Genomic DNA, 18,316 nt, shown 5'->3' on the forward strand with positions numbered 1-18,316 from the left:
AGAACAAAGCAAGAGGAGAGGAGAGAGGATGGAGAAAGAGATATTAAAATACAAAGCATGTTGGAAATGAGAGGGAGAATGAAGAGCAAGCGGGGAGAAAACGCAGAATAGCCTAATGGGTAATTGTGCCTACTTTATTGTCAGGAACTGGTCTGCATGAAACATTGCCATGTTGTTGCTTGCTATCAAAAACAACATTGATCTCAGTGGTCTCTCCACATCTGTGTTGTGAGGAGGGACATGATCCTTACGAGAATGAGACACGGTCCTTACGCCAAGGCTCTTGAAACGCATGTGTTTGCATCAACTTACCAGCAGAGCCAGCTGTCAAATAATAGCATCTTTGGGGCGGTGTTTTCAGAGCTTGGAGGACACGGTTCAGAAGAGGTAAGGGATGGAAAGGGGAAAATAAAAGCAGACAGCAGAAAATACAGATAAGTAGGAGAGGCTCGCACCACAAACGGGCTGCGATGAATTTGGAGGGAATTAGGACAGACAGACCACCAGGTAACGGCATAAAGGATGGATGTTTAGACCCCAGCAAGTTGCGAGGCAGTAACGTCGATGTCCTCTTGCTAGGTCACTGTCAGTCAGTATAAAAGCTGCCGTACATTCACAGCCAAAGGGGCTTAGCAAAGCTAATGAGCAGGGAGAGAATGGGGAACTGGGGAAGGAGAATTTCTCTGTTAAAACTCTGGCTGGGAGAGGATGTCTCTGTGCAAAAGGATTTGCAAGGCAAAACAGCCCACACTAGTGCAATAAATAAGCGGGGCTAGGAAGACAGGGGAGGGAGGAAGGGAAAACGAAGTCAGGCTGTAGTAAGGCAATGGGAGAGCCTGGTGTATTTGCCCTGTCTAAATCTGCTTGGTCCTAGTAATTAGAAAGAACATACTGAGAGTGCTCATCGGAGTTGCAAGTTTAATGACTCAAAATTACAGCAGCCTGACATCCATTAAGCTGAAGCATTTGTTTTGGAAGTGTCATTTTTCATGAGGGAACATTGTCAAAGCACTGCCCAGCCGTATGCTGGCAGAGCTTTCTCGTGGCAACCCAAGATTGACAGGGCAGGAGCCTGCAGGGCAGGAGAGAGGCGTTTTGCCAGAGACGGGTTTGGGAAGCCTAGGGTTGGGTGAGCTGGGGTGCTGCAGGGTGGGCAGGGGGCACTGAAAGGATTAGGTTAAAGGATACCCAGCACCTTCCCCCACTTGTGACATTGCTGTTCCCAAGTATTCATATGCCGCCCGCGTTTTTCCTTTATGGGAAGTGCAGTTTCTGCTTTGTTTTGCCATGCTGAGCTGGTGGCACGAACTCTGCCATGACTAGAGGCTGTGAGGAAACTGCTGTCCTTAGCCATGGGGAGCAAAGAAGGACCTGCTTTTGGTCTTGCCCGGGGTTGTATTCCTTTCGGGGCACGGAGGAGTTAGGGCAGGGATTAACTAGCAGTGCTCCCCTGCGCGTCCCCAGCTAAATGGCCACGTGCTTGCTCCCTGCCTTCGTTTTTCCCTGCGGTAATGTGAAGGCAGCGGGGTTTCGCAGAAAGGCTCGCTCGTGGGCAAGCATGTTAGCAAAGATCGCTTCAACAAAAATACTGCAGAAAAGTGAAGTGTTATCTTCAGAACAAGGCTCTGTACTTCGAGCGATATGACCTCTAGTGAAGGTACAACTTGCAGGCAGTGGCAGGGGATGAAGTGTTATGATTGAAAGCCAAGCTTCTTCCAAGTTGCGGTGAGGACCTTGCTGAGCTTCAGCTCGTGCAAGTATACCAGAAAATACATCTGCATTTTTCATTCCGTTTCCATTTTATCTCAAGCACTGAGGCATCGCCAACTCAGAAAACCACAAAATACCTTACCTGAGAGCCCGTGACCTGTCAGCATGAACCTGCAGAGCATGTTGGCCATTTCAGCAGTTCTGGCTCTCTGCAGCGAAGCTGGAAGGACACCAGGTAAACTCATTAGAAACCAGTAGGTCCATTAGTGTTATAAAAGAAGCATGGTTTCTGTGCCTCGCATATCACAGCGCTGTTGGGTACTGATGATGCACAAACTGTTTAAGTGTTTCTAGTAGGTGGATTTTATACTGTTCCTGCTGAGGACTTCCTTTGGTACTTGGTAATGGTCCCCAGATGTATAGCAACGTGTTTCAGTACCAGCAACTACAGTAGCTCAAGTTCATCTTTTATCTCCTGATTATCGATTTCCAAAACACATTTCAGAGTGTCAAAACTGTGGATGAAATCTGAGCCAAACCTGGGAATTAGTTTGAGTTAGTGCAGTTATAGCTCAGTCTTTAGACCAGTGGTTGCATGACCCAGGCCAGTAAGCAGGGATACCAGGTGCAGTGACCCCAGACAGCACAAATGATGCCAGTAAGTTAGCGAGAGGGCAGGAACCAAAAGGTCTGTACAAGTTTACCTCCTGTAGAGAAAGCATTCACTGCAGAATTTAGAGCCCAATCTGAACTTGCCCTGCACATTTCTGAGTATCTGAACACAGGGTTTCTTGGGTCTGCTGCTGCTCAGTGTGCTGCTACCTTGCAAGTTTTGTTCTGCACACTACGGATTCATATCACGTCCCTGCAGATATTTGATATCTGTATGTGCGGAGCTGTTAGAGCAAAAGACTCGTGACAATGCCTTAGGACAGCAAGCAACAGTGAGAGCAGAGTTTCGGGAAGCCAGTACAAGAGCTGAGGATTGGCCAGCACAGGAGCCAAACCCAGCGTGTTTGTCATCCCTCGGAAACAACAAGGGGCTGCGAGACAGCTTCTGCGTTTCAGCTGAGGAGCCCCGAGCCTTTGATTCCTTTCAGACCAGGACCGTGGCACCCGACTTCATTGCAAGCGGAGGGAGTCAGCCTGCTCTTCCATGACTTCTTTAATCACCTTCCTGCTGAAGGTTGGCTGCTTTTGGCCGCGTTCGGATCCCTTGTATTTTCCTCTCTGCACCATCTGTTCGCGGGCTGGATTACAGTTGCCGCCAGTTAAAAAGCAGATTGTCTTGGCCCAAGGTCAGGATCGCAGCCCCGGTGCTCCGCCTGCCTCCCATGGATTGACACGCTGCACGGAGAGCTCGCCACCCGGCTGCTGCTGCTTCCTCCCCGAAATTCCCACCTGCTGCCGTGGAGAGATGCTGAGGCCCTCCCTCCTACCCGCCCGTCCTTTGTCCTCCTGCGTGCCCTCCATTTGGCTCGGTGTAAAGGCCGGGGAAAGCGGGGGGGAGGTAAAAGTGCTGGCTGTCAGCCTTGATTTACCTGCAGTGACACGCCGCGCTCAGGCCTGTCAGCACACCGGCCTCTGAATTCATCGGAGCAGTGCTCCTTGCCAAATTGTTTTGGTGGTTTCTGAGTAGAGGCTTGGCGGTCGATGGTGAGGAGGTGCTGGATGTTAGGGCATCCCTCCTGCTATCCTATGTTTTGTCTCACTAGCCGTGCCCTTCATGAAAAAAACAGGGCCAGCGCTTTTGTTTGCCAGGGCCTGGTGGTGTCCAGAGGATCCTGGTGAATAGCAGGTGGATTCCCCAATTGATTTTAGACGGAGGAGAGCAGTAGTGCAGCTGGGAGGCCTACCCATGGCCTCAGGACAGCTTGCAGTTACTTGCTCAGTGACTCTGTGGCTAACCCGGGCCCCGGAGCTGGTTAGCTGTCCCACAGAAATAGTGTGAGACTCTCCAGAAAGGGACTATTGGTGCTAAGAGTGCTTCTTCCTCCTCTGGAGCCTGATGTTGCCCTCTCCTGACTCCCCAAGTACAGCAGCACAGATTCACACCAACCATGGCACTGTACTTGAGACTGAACAGGAGCCAGGTGCGTCAGTCTCCACCTTTCCTTTACTTCTGAACTGATTGTGTCGACCCTTTGCAATTGCTGCTTGATTTTCTCTTCTCTTGTTCCACCTTAGACCCTCTTTAATTTGCCCTCTGTTTTAAGGGCAGTACTGGGCCTCAATCAGCTTCTTTGTGGCAAATTGCAGGGCTCTCCTGGTGCTCCCTTGTCTGGTTTGACAAAGCACGTTCCCTTATTCCACTTTCTTCTTCCAGCTTTGAGTCACTCAAAGTGTTTCATCTGTCAGTGCCCTGTCCTCATGAACTCTGTGGATCTCAAAGGGCTCTCTCTGTCCTTGGTCTCTGCTTTCTAGATGATCCCGTTGCCATACCCAGGTTCAACCACCCAAAGCAGCTTCCAGACCTACTGCACCCTCACCTGGCACGTGCTGTCTCCAAACCTCTCAGTCAACAAATGCTCACAGCTCAGACTGAATATTGTGTGTTTTTTTTTTTTTTTTTTTTTAAAAAAAGTGATTGCCTTTTCCTTTCAATTCTCTTCACTTCAGTCTTTTTATCACTCCTAATGAAGAAAATATCCTCCCAGTCACATCCTCTTGCAATATGAAGGCTAGTTATTTTCTCCCTTGTATTCTCCCCAGCCTGTTTCTTCTTCTACCATATACAGAAAAATCCATCTCTCCTTCTCCTTCTCAGTGTTTAAACCACTTGTTCACATCTTAATCCTCCTTAGTCTTGATTATTTTAACAACTTCTCCTTCCCTACTTCCTTGAAAGTCAGTCCCTTTTCTCTGGTTTGTATAAAGTGGGCAAGCTAAAACCAGCCCTTCTCCTCGACCGCTTTGAATTTGTTGCCTTTCTGTTTGCTCAGGCCAATCCCCTTTGGACTTGAGGCTCCTTGTCCTTGCCTGCATGACTCCACACAACCCTGCAGATGTTTCTAATCCAACTTTCATATTGCCTACGTTTTTATAACAAGTGCGCTGTCTCAGTCATCTCCCACCACTATTTTTCAGATACTTCCAGCAACGCGACCCCCCTTCTGAGGCTGTTTCTTCACTTCAACCCTCCAAAGTATTTATTTTTTCCTTCACTTTTTCAGTGTCAAACGACTAACCCTTCCTGTTTTATTTGCTCTGTGCCTTCTCTTGCCCATTTCCTTTGACAACGGAGGCTGCTTGCTTTGCCCTCAGCTGGACCGTGCTCAGTGACCTACCCGCCCACTCAGCTGCCCTATAATCCAGCCATCCCTGCCACAGGTTTATCTCCTGCCACCTCAGTAATCCATCCTGCGTACTGCAGCCCCCACAAGAAGCTGGGGGTGCTGGGCTGGGCTGGGGGGGACGTGCCCCAGATCTGGGGTCTGAGGAGCGCCCCAGATCTGAGGAGGGGATGCAGAGCTGGCCCTGGGCTGCTCCCTCCTTTAGCAGCATGGGTTCAAGCCTGAGATGTCCCCTTGTCCCTCCCTGACCTGTGTGGATGAAGGATGTGGCCATGAGTTTGTAAGGTTTGGCTCAGGCCGGGCCTGCTGCCCGCTCCCAGCCCAAGAGGCCTGGGGCAGCGCTGAGGGGCTGCGGCTGCTGGGATCGGGGCTATTAAAAGCCAATACTCTAATGAACCAGCAATGGCACCTAATCAATGTGTGAAAAATGGGTAATTCTCGCTAATGCCCTGTTAATGTTCTCATAATGATCTGTCAGGGAACTCTGGCTAATTATTGTCATGGCAATTTGGCACAGGTTCGCCTGGGATGATGTGGCCTGGGCGAGCAGGAGCACGTATTGCCACCCCTGTCCCTGCTGCCCTTCCCACTTCCTCTTGCTTCTCCCCGGTATCTCCCTTTCCTGGTCTCTCTTTTAATTAGGCAATTAGCCGATTGATTAGTTAATGTTTGTACAACACTTTCAACGTCTATAGTACTAATTTGCTGTTCTTTGTTATTGCTCGTTTGCTTCTGTCTTACTCCGTGCTTTTCTGATGTGGCTGCCCCTCTCCTTTCTTTCCCTTTCCCCTCTAACTCCTGCCTCTCCTGGAGGTCCAGGACAGCTCTGTTCCTGCTGTTTTTCCCACAGAAAAACTGTTCTGTGATCTCGTAGACATCATATTCATGGTGACATCATATTCAATACTTCATAATCCCTATTTCTCCAGCCTTCACGCTACCCTGAGGCGCCTGCTTTCCCCTGCCCCGACTTTACTTTGCTTGCTGCACATAAATCTGAACTCAGTGCTGCGTTACCCTGAAATACTCAGTGTGTATCGTAGGGCTAGCATGCTTGCCTGGCCTTGCCAGGGATCCTGGAGATCCATCAGGTGTGCTTTCGTTCTCGAAACTCCCTGCAGCTCCCGTGACTGCATGGTGCTGCAACATTTCTCCTGGTTTACTGGCCGGTGTGTTGTTGACCTTGGGTTGGGTTTTTTTCTTTGCGTGACTTTGGGGGGAGCTTAGAAGGAGTAGGGTTTGCTCTGTGCGTCCCTTTTGCTTTTGAAAGTCATGTCGTTTCCCCGCTGTGCTAAATCGGGAATATTGGCGACTTACATTTAAGCTCCTGCTACGTAAGCTTCGAGCTAGCTGGAAGGGAAGTGAGTGGGAGGGCAAATGGAGAGCGACCTATTTACACATTAATGTATGATACGCCCTATTGTATTATATAAAGGCCTGGTTTTGCATGTGTTTACACAGCTCTTCAAAAGGGAAAACCCAGGCACTGGAAACCCTCAAGACGAGCATATGGCTATAGAATGGCTGTGCAGTTACAGAGGAGCTTTTTACTCATAGCTGACATTTACGTAGCACTTTTTAGTGTTATCCAGAAGGATCCCAAACCACTTAGCTTACTGCTGAAACGCTGCCAGCCCCGAGGTGGAACAAAGTCACCATTCTTGCGGCGGCATTCCCATGCCGTGAAAGTTTAGGACAGGATCTGGAGCTCATTTCTGCGGTGGGGCGTGCAGGGCTTTGGCTCAGCCAGCTAAGGGGCTCGGCGGGTGCCAGCCTGGCCTGTGCTTCAGGGCTTCTTTGGGATTCCTCAGTGCTAGGCCCTTGTCTAATGAGGGAGTGGAGCAAGGCTCTGTGTCAGGTTGGGTCTCCATCCTTGCAGCATCCTTCTCCTTCCTTCTGACCAGCAGCATCGTTGGTTATCTCCGTTTGCTTCCACAACAGCAACTCTGCCATCCCCTAAAGACTCGGGGAAGATGTCGCTACTGCTCAACATTAGCAGCCGTAATTTTTCCCCCCTTCTCTCTGACCCAGCTTGGCTTTTGAGAACGCCTTGCTTCGCTCCTCAGCCTTCTTGTTTACTTGCTACGTCACTTCTGCAAAGTGGGGATGCTTTTGTATTTGGGAAGCAAATGCAGAATGCAAATCTACCGAGAGCTGGATAAATCCTGCCCAAACCTACTGTGGTGGTGGTAGTCAGCATGCCTATTTCTAAAAGTCACTCCTCCTGTAAGCGACCCAGAGCCGACCCACATTTACTTTGGTATCACTCAAAGTCAAGTCTGTGAATCGGGCCCAAGGACACATTTTGTCCCTTTTTTTTTTTTTCCAGGAAAGAGCCACTGCAGAAGATGGAGATATTGCTTCTCTTTCACTGCTCTGAACCCCTCTGTGTTTTGTTCTAACCCTTTTAGAGGCTGTTAGCTTGCTGAGCTGTGTTCGCTCAGTGCTTCCAGAGCGAAGGAAAACAAGTACCAGTGTTCCTACCGTGTGAGTGGCTCGAATAACAATATAAGAAAGGAGAGCACAACAAACAGAAAAATACTCTGGTACAAGATCAGGCAGTTGAGATTTAGTACTGAAATGTATAAAGTAGAGGGCATATCTGTATGTCTCATCTGTTTACTGATCAGTCTCCACGCCGATCCTCCCTTCCCCATTTAGACACAGTGGCCGGCACTGGGAAGAGCGTAACTTTCTCCTCAGAAATGTGTTTCCAATTACAGGCCCTGCAGGCACTCATTCTGATGAGAGATTAGGAGATGACTTTCCCTCTGCTGCTCATCCCCTCCCGTGATTTACCTGCTCCTATCTGTTTGTATGGAAGTTGGATGCGTTGCTTGCCTGAAAAGGAGAGCTGGAGTAGGCTAAACCCTGCCTTTGAGAAAAGAGAGTAAGAGCAGGGATTATGGCAGAAATTTATAAACTCATGAATGTAATGGAGGAGGTTTCACTGAGTTTGCATAATGCAAGAACTGGTAACAGCTTCAGCTTGAACTGAAGAGGAGCTGTTTTTTCAAGCACAGGTTGGTAGGAAGTACAACTTAGACTGAGCACCCAGAACCAGGTCCAAAAGGCTTCAAAAATTGTTGGAAAACCAGCCCATGGACGGCCACCCTTTCTTACCCATTTGCTGCTGGTGCCCCTCAGGGACAAGTGTTTACCTCGCTGCTGGTTCTGTTGGGGTCCAGGGAGCAGGTCTCATCCTCTACTGCCATTGTCACTCCTGGATTTCCCTAAGACAGTCAAATGGATGCCTTCTGTTCAGAAGGCAAGGTTCTGGGCTAAAACCTTGGTATTTAGGATGCTCCTTAGCCTTGTCCCATTCATTCCCCTTTTTTTCTGCGTTAATTTCTGGCCTATAAAATGAGAAATACGGTAACAATTAATATCACAAATTTTTCTACAAATTGCACAGCTGATTCATGCCCTTTAATGCAATGATTTGTCACCCTTATTAGACATCAGAGAATGTGCGCCGGGGACCTTTTGCAGCACGCACGTACACCGAGCGCCAAGTTTCGCTGGTTCTGTCGCTCGGTGTTTTTCAAGTGCTATGTCACTTGCTCCTTCTTTAAAAAGTTTCCATTTTGTAAGATCCTTCCCAGCCCAAAGTCTTTTCTCAACTCTAATCACTTGCGTTGCCCCTGCCTGCTTCTCTCGCTCTCATTTTTTAGAAAAGCACCAGAGCTGTCCAGCCGCAGTATTCCGGCTGAAGGCCCGCCTTGGCATACGCAGTGGCGTTAATACTTTTCTCAGTGGGTGAGATTCACCCACCCCTGAGAGAAATGACTCACACAAGGTCTAGGCACCACTTAAATCCAACGTAAGCTGTATTTTGTTGGCTTAGATGAGATTTTGCTAGAGCTCTGGCCTCGCACTGAGCCTCTGCACAGGAGTGATTTTTCGCCACGTATTATTTTTGCGCCTTAACGTTCCATTTACTTTTTTGGCCTACTATTGAGGTGCGTCAGAGAAAAGTCTTCATTGATCTGCCTGCAGTAACCACAGGTTTTTTCTCGTCAGGTCATACTTAATTTTACAACCTGGGGAGATATCTGAGGCGTATAGATCATTTTTCCCAATACGCATTGCCTGTGTCAGGACTGAAGCTCTTCCTGGGGTCTGTTGGGCTGCTGTGTATCAGTTCGGCCGCGTGAGGATCCTCTGGTCCTCAGAGTCCAGGTTTGATCGTGTCGTATTAGCGGTAGATGTTGGTCTCTCGCAATTTCATTCTCCCTCGTTATGCATTAGCTGATGTATTGCATACGCAGCTCATGGCAAAATTCTCAGCAGCACCCTGCTGCTAAGTTTTCACCATATTAAGCGAAGATCCATTATTCTTTCTTTGCTGCCTTTTGTCTTGTAGAGACTTGCTCTCCATGAGAGAACTTTATGGCTCCAACCCAGTACTCCTTTAGTTTTTTGTAACTTTTTTTTTTTTTTTAAAATGAAATACTCTGTCAAAGACTTTTTGAAAGGCAATTCATAAGAATATCCATGTGTGCCCATCTTTTGCTGGGGGATATAAGTCAGCAGTGAAAAACACGAGGAAAGCAATGAAAAGAAAGTGCCTGTATACAAGAGATGTTAAAGGTGGGGCTCCGTTGGAGCGTAAATACCTCCATCAATCCCTATGGCAAAGACTGCAAAACCAAAGCAGAGCAACCTGGGCAGCTCCTCTGTGACGACCCTAGCTGAACCTCACATACCTCAGCAATCCAGCTGGCCCACTGACTTTTTCTCTTCCTGAAAGAGGACCAAAGTAATGAGCACTCAGCACAGCTCGGCAGCAGTAAAGGGCAAAGAGAATATTATCAGTTATTATTTTGCAGTGATGCTGGGCCTCAAGGCTTGCTGTCACAGTGATGTGCTAGCACATGGCAGATTTCAAGCAGCATGCTATTTGCAGTCACACTTAGCAAAACTATGAGGATAGGGGCAAGTTGGCCTTCCCGTGCTCCTTCAAGACACATTTTCTTCTTCTTTAGTGTTGCATGATTAAACAGGCCTCCCTTCAGGTGAAGGTGAAATCTCAGGGCAGCTGACACTGGAACGCCCGCTGAAGAGCTGGCGGGGTGGTTTTGTTTTCATTCTATTTATTATTGTCCTTCAGGGCTTCAGAAGAACAAAATGTATTTTCCAAAGTCATGCATGAGCCTGAGTAGCAACCCTGAGAAGGACGTGGCCAGATACTGTACATCAGTTAAGGCAGATGGAGACGAGCACATCCTGGGGACGTGGAATAAGGTGGCCCTCTGGTTTGCATTTCTCTCGTGCCTTATTCCACCCTCATCGTGTCTGTGCAGGTCATGCACTGTAGACGTGCTAAGAGACAGGATGAACATCTTGCTGGAAAAGAGACTTCCAGAATGGACTGAAAAGTGGTCTCCCTTTTCATTTTCCCTGCTTCCTTCCTCTTTCTTCCTCCTCCTCCGCCTTGTCTTCCTCGATCCCTCACTCAGATGGCTCCATGCACGCAGACACACGTGCGTGCACGCACTCCTCCCCTTGCAGCAGCTGTCCCTTCAAATCAAGTGTTGATCTCTGCGGGGACAGCTCTTGGCACAGCAGAGGAAAACAGATCCTGTCTGTAAGAATACCTTAAGAAAAAACGCCACGCATGAAGACAAGCCTCTGAGTAACAGAGTGAGTGAAACTGAGAGAAAGCTGTCTTGTTACATATAATTGAATCCCTCAGCACCCTTAAGTGACACCTTTCTTGCTTACACATACAGGAAATACGCTGCACAAATGCTATTAAGCTGGAGCTAAACTAATTTAGCTAGTGGAGTGGGTGGACAAGATCCTTCATCCTTTAAGAAATTGTGTACCACTGATTGCCTGATAAATGGACACTGATACCCCTCTTCTTAAAGAGCATGCACGGTGTGACAGAATGCCCGGGCTCACAGCTGGAGCAGGCAGGGGCAGCTGTTTCTTGCAGACAATTATTTTACACCGGAGAAGAGAATACGCATCTCAGCACAGAAGGAGAGAGCTCCTTGGCAGCAGCATGCAGTTATGCAGCTGGAATCCATCAGGTACCAGCAGTCCCGAGGCATTGACTCCTGCAAAATTCTTGCAGGACCCGTAGTGATAAGAAGTATCCAGGCCCTCGTGCTTACGCTCTGGCCATAAAACTGACTGCTTTGTTTCTGTACCTGCCCAACAGCACATTGATCTTGTTAGATCTAGTCCTTGTATAAATCCATCAGGTCTCCATATGCAGCAACAGACGAAACCCGGAATTCATCATAAACTCTTGTAAAGGGAGGCAGATGGTCAGGGGCTGGTGAGCAGTGCCATTACGGCCGCCCAGAGTTGTAAGGATGAGTTAATGGGCTATTGCCACAAAGGCTGGCGGCCGAATCCTGTTGTAACATCTCAGAGAAGAGCAGGTGAATAAATTCAATTCTCGCCGTGTCTCTGGCGAGCAGGCTGCTGAGTACTGCTCATTCGCATGAAGAAAATTAATGATATTCCTGTGCTTTGTGGTAACCTGCCTTAGGGGCCCAGCTCAAAGGAGTTGATGGGGAAATGGCCCCGGTGTTGAGAGCTGGAAGCGAGGTGATGCTTCTCTCTATCATTACAAATTCATTATGGCATTGTTTGATTCTTTTGGAGGCTTTTAAGATCTTTACCTTTAGTTACTCATGAGAAACTGGCAAGTCTGCAGATAGAGTGGCGTCTTCTGATGCCAATAAGCCTCTGGTTACCCCTGACCGTGGATGCTGGGTGTCTTCCTTGTGGAATATCAGCAATGCATCAGTGAAGCTTTGTGGCACTGTGGCCACAAGGACCTCTAGGTTTGCATCTCCAAGCTAAGAAGCTTGGGGTGGAATTACCCAGCTCCCTTCCCACAGCTGTGCTCTGTTGAGGAGAGGAATGAGCACAGCAGCTTCTTAAAATCTGCTCTTAGGCAGCAGGGTGGCTCTCATCTTGAAGGAAACTTGGGACAGATGAGCCTGTACTGCGAGGAGGTGGGCATGTTACGTGGTGGGGAATCTCCCGAGGGCCCTGCCTGATCTGTACTTTCCAAGGAAGCTGATGTGAAGCCAGTGGTCTCGTGCGCTGCTCGTAGTGGATCTCTTTCCTGATAGTTGTTAGTCAGTGAGCTATCTTAAGCAGATGTGTGGCCTTCATTGCCCTACTATATGAGTACCTCTCAATCTTTTTAATGCATTGTCAGAGCACCTCAGGCGTGCAAGGAAGTAAAATTACTCTATTTCACAGATGGGGAACAGGGAAATTGATGGTTAAACCCTTAGAAGGATACAGATACCAAAGTCCTGCCCAGCTGCCACTCTTGGCTCTTAAACCCAAATGCATTTCTTCACTGATGCTTATTTCTATATATAGAAATATTCATACTTTCCTGTTGTTTACTGGCATTTCTAAGCAGGTGCTTCTCGTTGTGCTTCTGTCCAAGCCAAGAAGAGCCTCAGTCCTATTAGGACTGAGCAGCTAAGCAGCTTGACGTTAGGGCAGAGGTGGGAAATACCCTTCTCCACAGGCATGGCCTTTCCTTCTCTGGCCCCATGCATTTTTATTAGTGCACGGCAGCTTCAGCAGGAAGAAACTAGTATCTTCTCAACACCAGTGGAGATTATGGCCATTCCTTTGGGAAGTGGAAGAGCATGAAATGAACCTCCTCAGACAGAAGACAAAATTAGACCTACGTGATTTTATTTCCTAAGGTTTCAGCCACAGCGACAGGTAGGATTTAGCAGGCTGGCAGGGGCTGCACCCCACTTCCACCCCCTTTCCTTCATTAACATCTCTGCAGGATCCATTCCCAGTCATATAATGCAGGAGCTGCTGCAGAGCTCTAGTGGAGAAGGGTGTCCAGAGACTCTGCTCAAGCAGGTAAGACAGCAAGTTGCAAGAAAGGACTCACAGTCTCTGAGGTTTTGGCAAAAGTGGTGAAGTAATTAGTAATTTTTGTAGTTTTTAATTGAAGCAGATCATTGTGGTGTTACAGGGACGCCATAGCATGGCTCCTACACCAGCTGATTATCATTTACTCCACTCTATCTCTTTGGCTCCGTCAGCATCAGAGAACTCAAAAAGGCGTAGAGAAGAAGGGCAGAAAATACGATGTGAGAGGCTGTGAGTCCTGAGCTAACAGGGCTGGCTAAAAATGGAAGCGAGGTCTTTATAGCCTGTGACGAAGATGATGAAGAAGAAGGAGAAGTTGTTAAGAGGGGATTTAATTGAGTGTAAAATCCTAAACGGTGTAGATAATGCCAAGGCACGTTACTGTTCACAGACCGGCTCAGGGAGAGGACAGGGAGCTGCAAAGGAAATGAGTTCAGCTCAGTTTATCTAACAGGGCTTATTCACACAAAACCTACGGGTGCCTGGGACAGAGAGCAGCAGGAGGAAGGAGCTGTGGTGCAGCACAGGTTAAAGAGCATCCTAAGGGGGACAGGGGACGGGTGATGGATGGTCTAGCATCAAGCAGAGGACTGTTTATGAGCTAGGAGCTTCTTGGCCTAGACCATGGAGGTAAAGGTGTAGCACAAGCAGGATGATCCGTGTTGTCTCAAGCTGTGTAAAGCAGCAGAGGTAATGTTAAGACCTTGCCAAGACTAGTTAAAGTGCAGCATGACCCAGACTGTGAATTTTACTTCTCTAAGTGGTGTTTTCAGAGTACAAAACCTGATTTTCTAAGGGGCCCTTAAGAGCAGTGGCAAATACCCTCAGAGGCACAGAGAAAGGACTTGCCCAGCCCATTGCCCCATAATGAATTTGCAGGAGAATCACATTTGCCGCGTGAAATAGAACAAACGGTTCCTCCTTACCTCTTAAAATGTGTGCCGCATCCCGTGCCAGAAACCCATCCTGGGATTGCTCTGCCCGTCCTTCCAAATGCTTTGCCAGGAACAGGGGAAGAAGCAATCAAGAAATGTAAAGCATCTGTGGCCAGTAACCCTTTCTGGTGCTGTGTTTACCATGGCTCTGAAAGATATCCTAAAGCAGTGTGGAAAGAAACAGAATTGCTAACCCTCCCTTGCAAGGGAGTCTGATAGAGGGCCACCGACCTGATTTCAGCTCTGCTCTTCAAACCTCCTTGCAGTAAGGGCTTGGCTGCCAGGAGCAGGGGGTCCACAAGACATAAGGGACCATTTCGCTCCAAATTCGCACTTGAAAACTGGACACCTCTGACTTTGGAAGTACTCTCTTCTCTGAACACGTCTTCCTTGGTATTTTGACCCCAAAGTAGAGAGACTACAAACTGTGGCCTTAGAAAAAAATGAAATTTCCAGACAAATTGAGGTTTGCTTCATGGTGCCATCCTGGCTATGGTTTGGCAGATGTGAAGATTTGGGGCAGGGCCTTGGAGTGCTGTAGTTGACATAGGAAAGGAAAAAGAAGGAAAAGACTGAGGATGAGAGTAGCGTGCACTGTCAGTATTGCAGTGGGTCTTATTTGATGTTTTAATTAAAGCCTGAGAAATACGAGGAACGTCTTCTCAATCTCCTTTAAATTTCTGTTGTTTGTAGAAAAAAACTTTGAAAAATCACCTAAAAGAACCTCAAGGCTCAGAAACCTCTTCCTCTACATTTCTTTCTCCTCCTTTTTCCCACCTTTCCCACCTGTATTTTTGGTAGTCCAAGCTGGCAGTATTACTGATAACGTTCCTTTAACATGGTCTCTGCTCTGAAGGTTACACTGAAATATCCTTACAGCCAGGATAATGCTTCAGAGGGAAGATTTGCAATATTAGCAGTGAGAATGAGGAGGGGAGAGGGCTATAGGGGGGATCTGAGGAAAGAGGGAACATAATGAGCGAGATCTGAGAAATTAGTACAGTGCCACCTCTTTGCCATGATGGGAACAGGTTTTGTTTCACAGAGGGAGAACGCGGTTCGTTTGCAATGTCACTGAAAAATGATTTCCAAAAATGTGAGGCTTTGTGCAAGGATTTGCCAGGTTTTCCATTTAGAAGAGAATAATAATAAGAATAAAGTATTTAGCTAATGAAAAATGTAGATATACAAACAAAACAATCCTCAACTGCTGTTCAGCTGTTGCGTATCTCCTGGGAATTAGCTGCTGCTTTCAGTCTGATTTTACCTGCTATTGCTCTAAGCTAAACTTTCCATTTATATGAGAAAAACTGGAGTCGGGGGGATTACAAGCACCTCTGCTTTTGATTTTTAATAAAAAGCGAACATTTACTTCTCAACAGTAGCAGCAAGAAAGGGAATTAAATCTGAGGAGAGCAGGCTGACCTCTGGGAGCACAGGCACGTTCACGCACACACAGTCTCCCTGTCCCTCTTTTTGTTGCCTGCTCCTTTTGCTGGCACCCAAACTGGGCTGTGTGCATGCCAAGGTGCATATACGTGCCTTGCACACGTGGTTCCTCATGGGTGACCCCGTACGAAGATGCACGTGTGACTGCTTCGTTGTTTTTCTCCTCCAGCTGTCTATGTGTGCACGCCTCCATCCCCTTCTCTTACAGCAAGCATCCTCTTGCATCCAGTCTGTGGAGTCGTACTCAGCTATTCAAAAGCAGGAGCAGGGTCTGCGAGAGTGGTTTTTAAAACAGTAAAGGCAGGAGTATATTTGAGGTCTGTCTTTTTGCTCCCTGCTTTGATCGCGTGCGTTTACAAGCTTTCATTCGAAACCCTAACAGCTAGAAACTGGGTATTTGTATTTGAAAGAAAAGCTGAAAAGCTGATGGTTGGCCGTCCAGCTTTAGAAGCTGGGACTTTGGGGAAAACAGCGTACCCGTGTAGTCACAGAGCACTGATAAAATCACAAATGTAGGCGCTGTCAGTAGAAACTGAGGTTACAGAAGGATGGCCAGGGAATCCCCACACCGGTGCTCTTCCCGTTGTGTTTTTTAACCCTGCTCAGGGCAGTGCTTCCTGACCCAGCAGCAGGAAGGGAAAAAAAGCTTTTCCCTGCACAGTGAATATTTATGCTCCTGTGGCAGCTATCACCGTGCCAGTACAGTCCTGGTAAGTAAGGCAGTAGAGGAGGATTTTCCAACAAAGAATAACACAGGCGGGGCCGAAGAAGCAGATGTACGTTATTTGTATTGGCAGAAGCTGAAAAACAACCCAGCCCCCTCCCCACCGAAAAGCACACTTATAATTAAAACCCAACAGATTTATTGCCTTGACTCATTCTGGTATTTATCAAAGTATAGCCGTGTGGCACCCAAGTGTATGGCGTGATTTACAGGGGCGGCGCGGGAAGGCACGGCAGCGATTCCCTCCCAGGAGAACAGAGGGGGCTTTGTTGCTGCTGCGATAGGACCAGACGTGGTGGGAGAACCTGGGAAGTGGGGTGCTTTGTCAGAGCCAACCTCTTGCCTCCTCCGTGTGTGCGTGCACGGATCTAATCACATCACATCAGAGGCTCTAATCGGCCTGGCATGATGTGTGGGGAAGCGTCCAAAGAGCAGGAGCTGCTTTCTTCACCACCATCATCACCATCACCATCTTCATCATTGTTTAACTGCTTTTTCTGTATCCTACTGGCGAAGCAAAATGCACCAGAAAATGGAGAGCAGGGATAATGAACACAGGAATGTGTAATAGATGGCGGCAAACTAGGAAACAATTTTCTGAACTTTATAACTCCTGCGTTCGTTTAAACAAATTAATTTATGTTTGCCTGCACCGTTCAGTAGTACATAATTTTTGCATTTGGGAACAACAGGGGACACCCTCTGTAGGCAATATAAGAGCAGTAAATTGTCGACCTGGCAAGCGGACTGTGTGAGCCTCGTCGGGAATGCAGCGCTTGCCTCAAATTGTAAAGACGCACAGCGAGTTCAAATCCCACCGGGGGTCCCGTTTTTATTAGAAATGCTTCATATCTTTTATTCTTGGTGTCAAATGGATCACTACACTTTCAGCACTTAATTATCTCTATCATCCCGAAATACCCTGCCTCTAATGAAAATATTTAAACAGCTCTTCCAGGAGCACAACACGGGCTGCCTTTCCGTGCCGAGGGCGCGAGCTCAGCTGCCGCTAGACCCAGGTTGGGCTGATGTGGCTTCACCCAAGTCAGCAAAGTAAGGACAGCTGGGGTAACCAAACGTGAAGCCAGGCCTTTGTGTTGTCTTTTGTTCGCGTATTTATGATTTTCGGTGGATTTTCTGCTGCGATGGAGCAGCAAGGAAGGCCTCCGATGCCTAATCTGAGGCTTGCAGGTTTTTCTAGACTGGTGAATACAAGCGAAGCTCGTGACTAAATTGCATTCTTGCTTCTGTTACGGAGAGAAGAAATTCTGCTGATGGTGCTAATGTTTCACTGATGTTTCTAGCCACTTGCTTCCACCCATGCAGAGTTTTCACGCTTTCCAGTTTTGCATATCAAAAGCAGACTACGTTGGGTCTATGATAGTGGGTGGGTGGGATCGTCAAAAGCACCCAAGTGGCGGAGGAGTCCTGGTCCACAGATGTGTGACTGAAGCCTGGGTATCTGTACCTGACCTAATTTCAACTTCAGAGATGAGGTGTCAGCACAGAAGACGTTGGCATGGGTGGTGAACCAGGCTGTGAAAGTGTCCCGAATGGCTAATTGTTGGAGAAGTCTGCCACCGTGCCTTAGTGCTGCAGTTGGAAGTGACTCGGGCTAGTTTAATACCCTTGTAGCCACGTCAGATAAATTGCAGTCCCGTCTCCCATCACGGTGTGGACGCGCTGCCTCTGGGAATCCTCAAATTCTGCCAGGGAAGAGGGAAAAAACAGAGAGCAAACGTAGCCAGGTACTTGATAACTATGGTCATGGGGTATATTTGTATAGGTGAGAGGGGTTATTTATTTCTTGTGGCTGCGAGCTTTGATATTGCTAACGCTCAGTCAGAGTTTATGCTTCACTTTCCACACGGAGGCTTCCCCTCTCTCTTAAGAGCACCACACATGGTAAAATAAATAATTTCTGATAGCGTGGAGTACAATAACTGCTGCCTCCATTCATTATTGGGCACGAGGAGACCATAGGTTCTGCCACCTTGCCTTCAGAGTATTATTATTTCTTCTCACAAATTACAAAGAAAAAGGGCATTTCCAGAGCAATTTTTGAATGATTTCAGTCTCGCTGATGTATTACTAATGCTGTTTTGTTCTTGTTTCTAAAAGGCGTAGCTTTCACATCGCTCAACAGCATGTATTTGCAAGGATTGTGTTCTGTGTGTTATATTATTATATCCTGATTCTCAGATTGTACCAACATTTTCATCTAATCACAACATCGGAGCGTTATTGGTACAGCTTTGCTTCAATGTGGGGATCGGATTCATTCAGCATTTTTGAAAACCCTCTAATGAATCCGAGCAGAGTTTCAG

General features: G+C 47.7%; 1 protein-coding gene across 7 annotated transcripts in view; it reads left to right on the forward strand.

The window, feature by feature from the left end:
* Nucleotides 1-18,316, forward strand: part of LSAMP (limbic system associated membrane protein) — an 876,454-nt gene that overhangs the window by 633,154 nt on the left and 224,984 nt on the right. The window lies entirely within an intron of this gene.

Source organism: Anas platyrhynchos, chromosome 1 (genome assembly GCF_047663525.1).
Source record: "Anas platyrhynchos isolate ZD024472 breed Pekin duck chromosome 1, IASCAAS_PekinDuck_T2T, whole genome shotgun sequence".
Taxonomy (NCBI): Eukaryota; Metazoa; Chordata; class Aves; order Anseriformes; family Anatidae; genus Anas; species Anas platyrhynchos.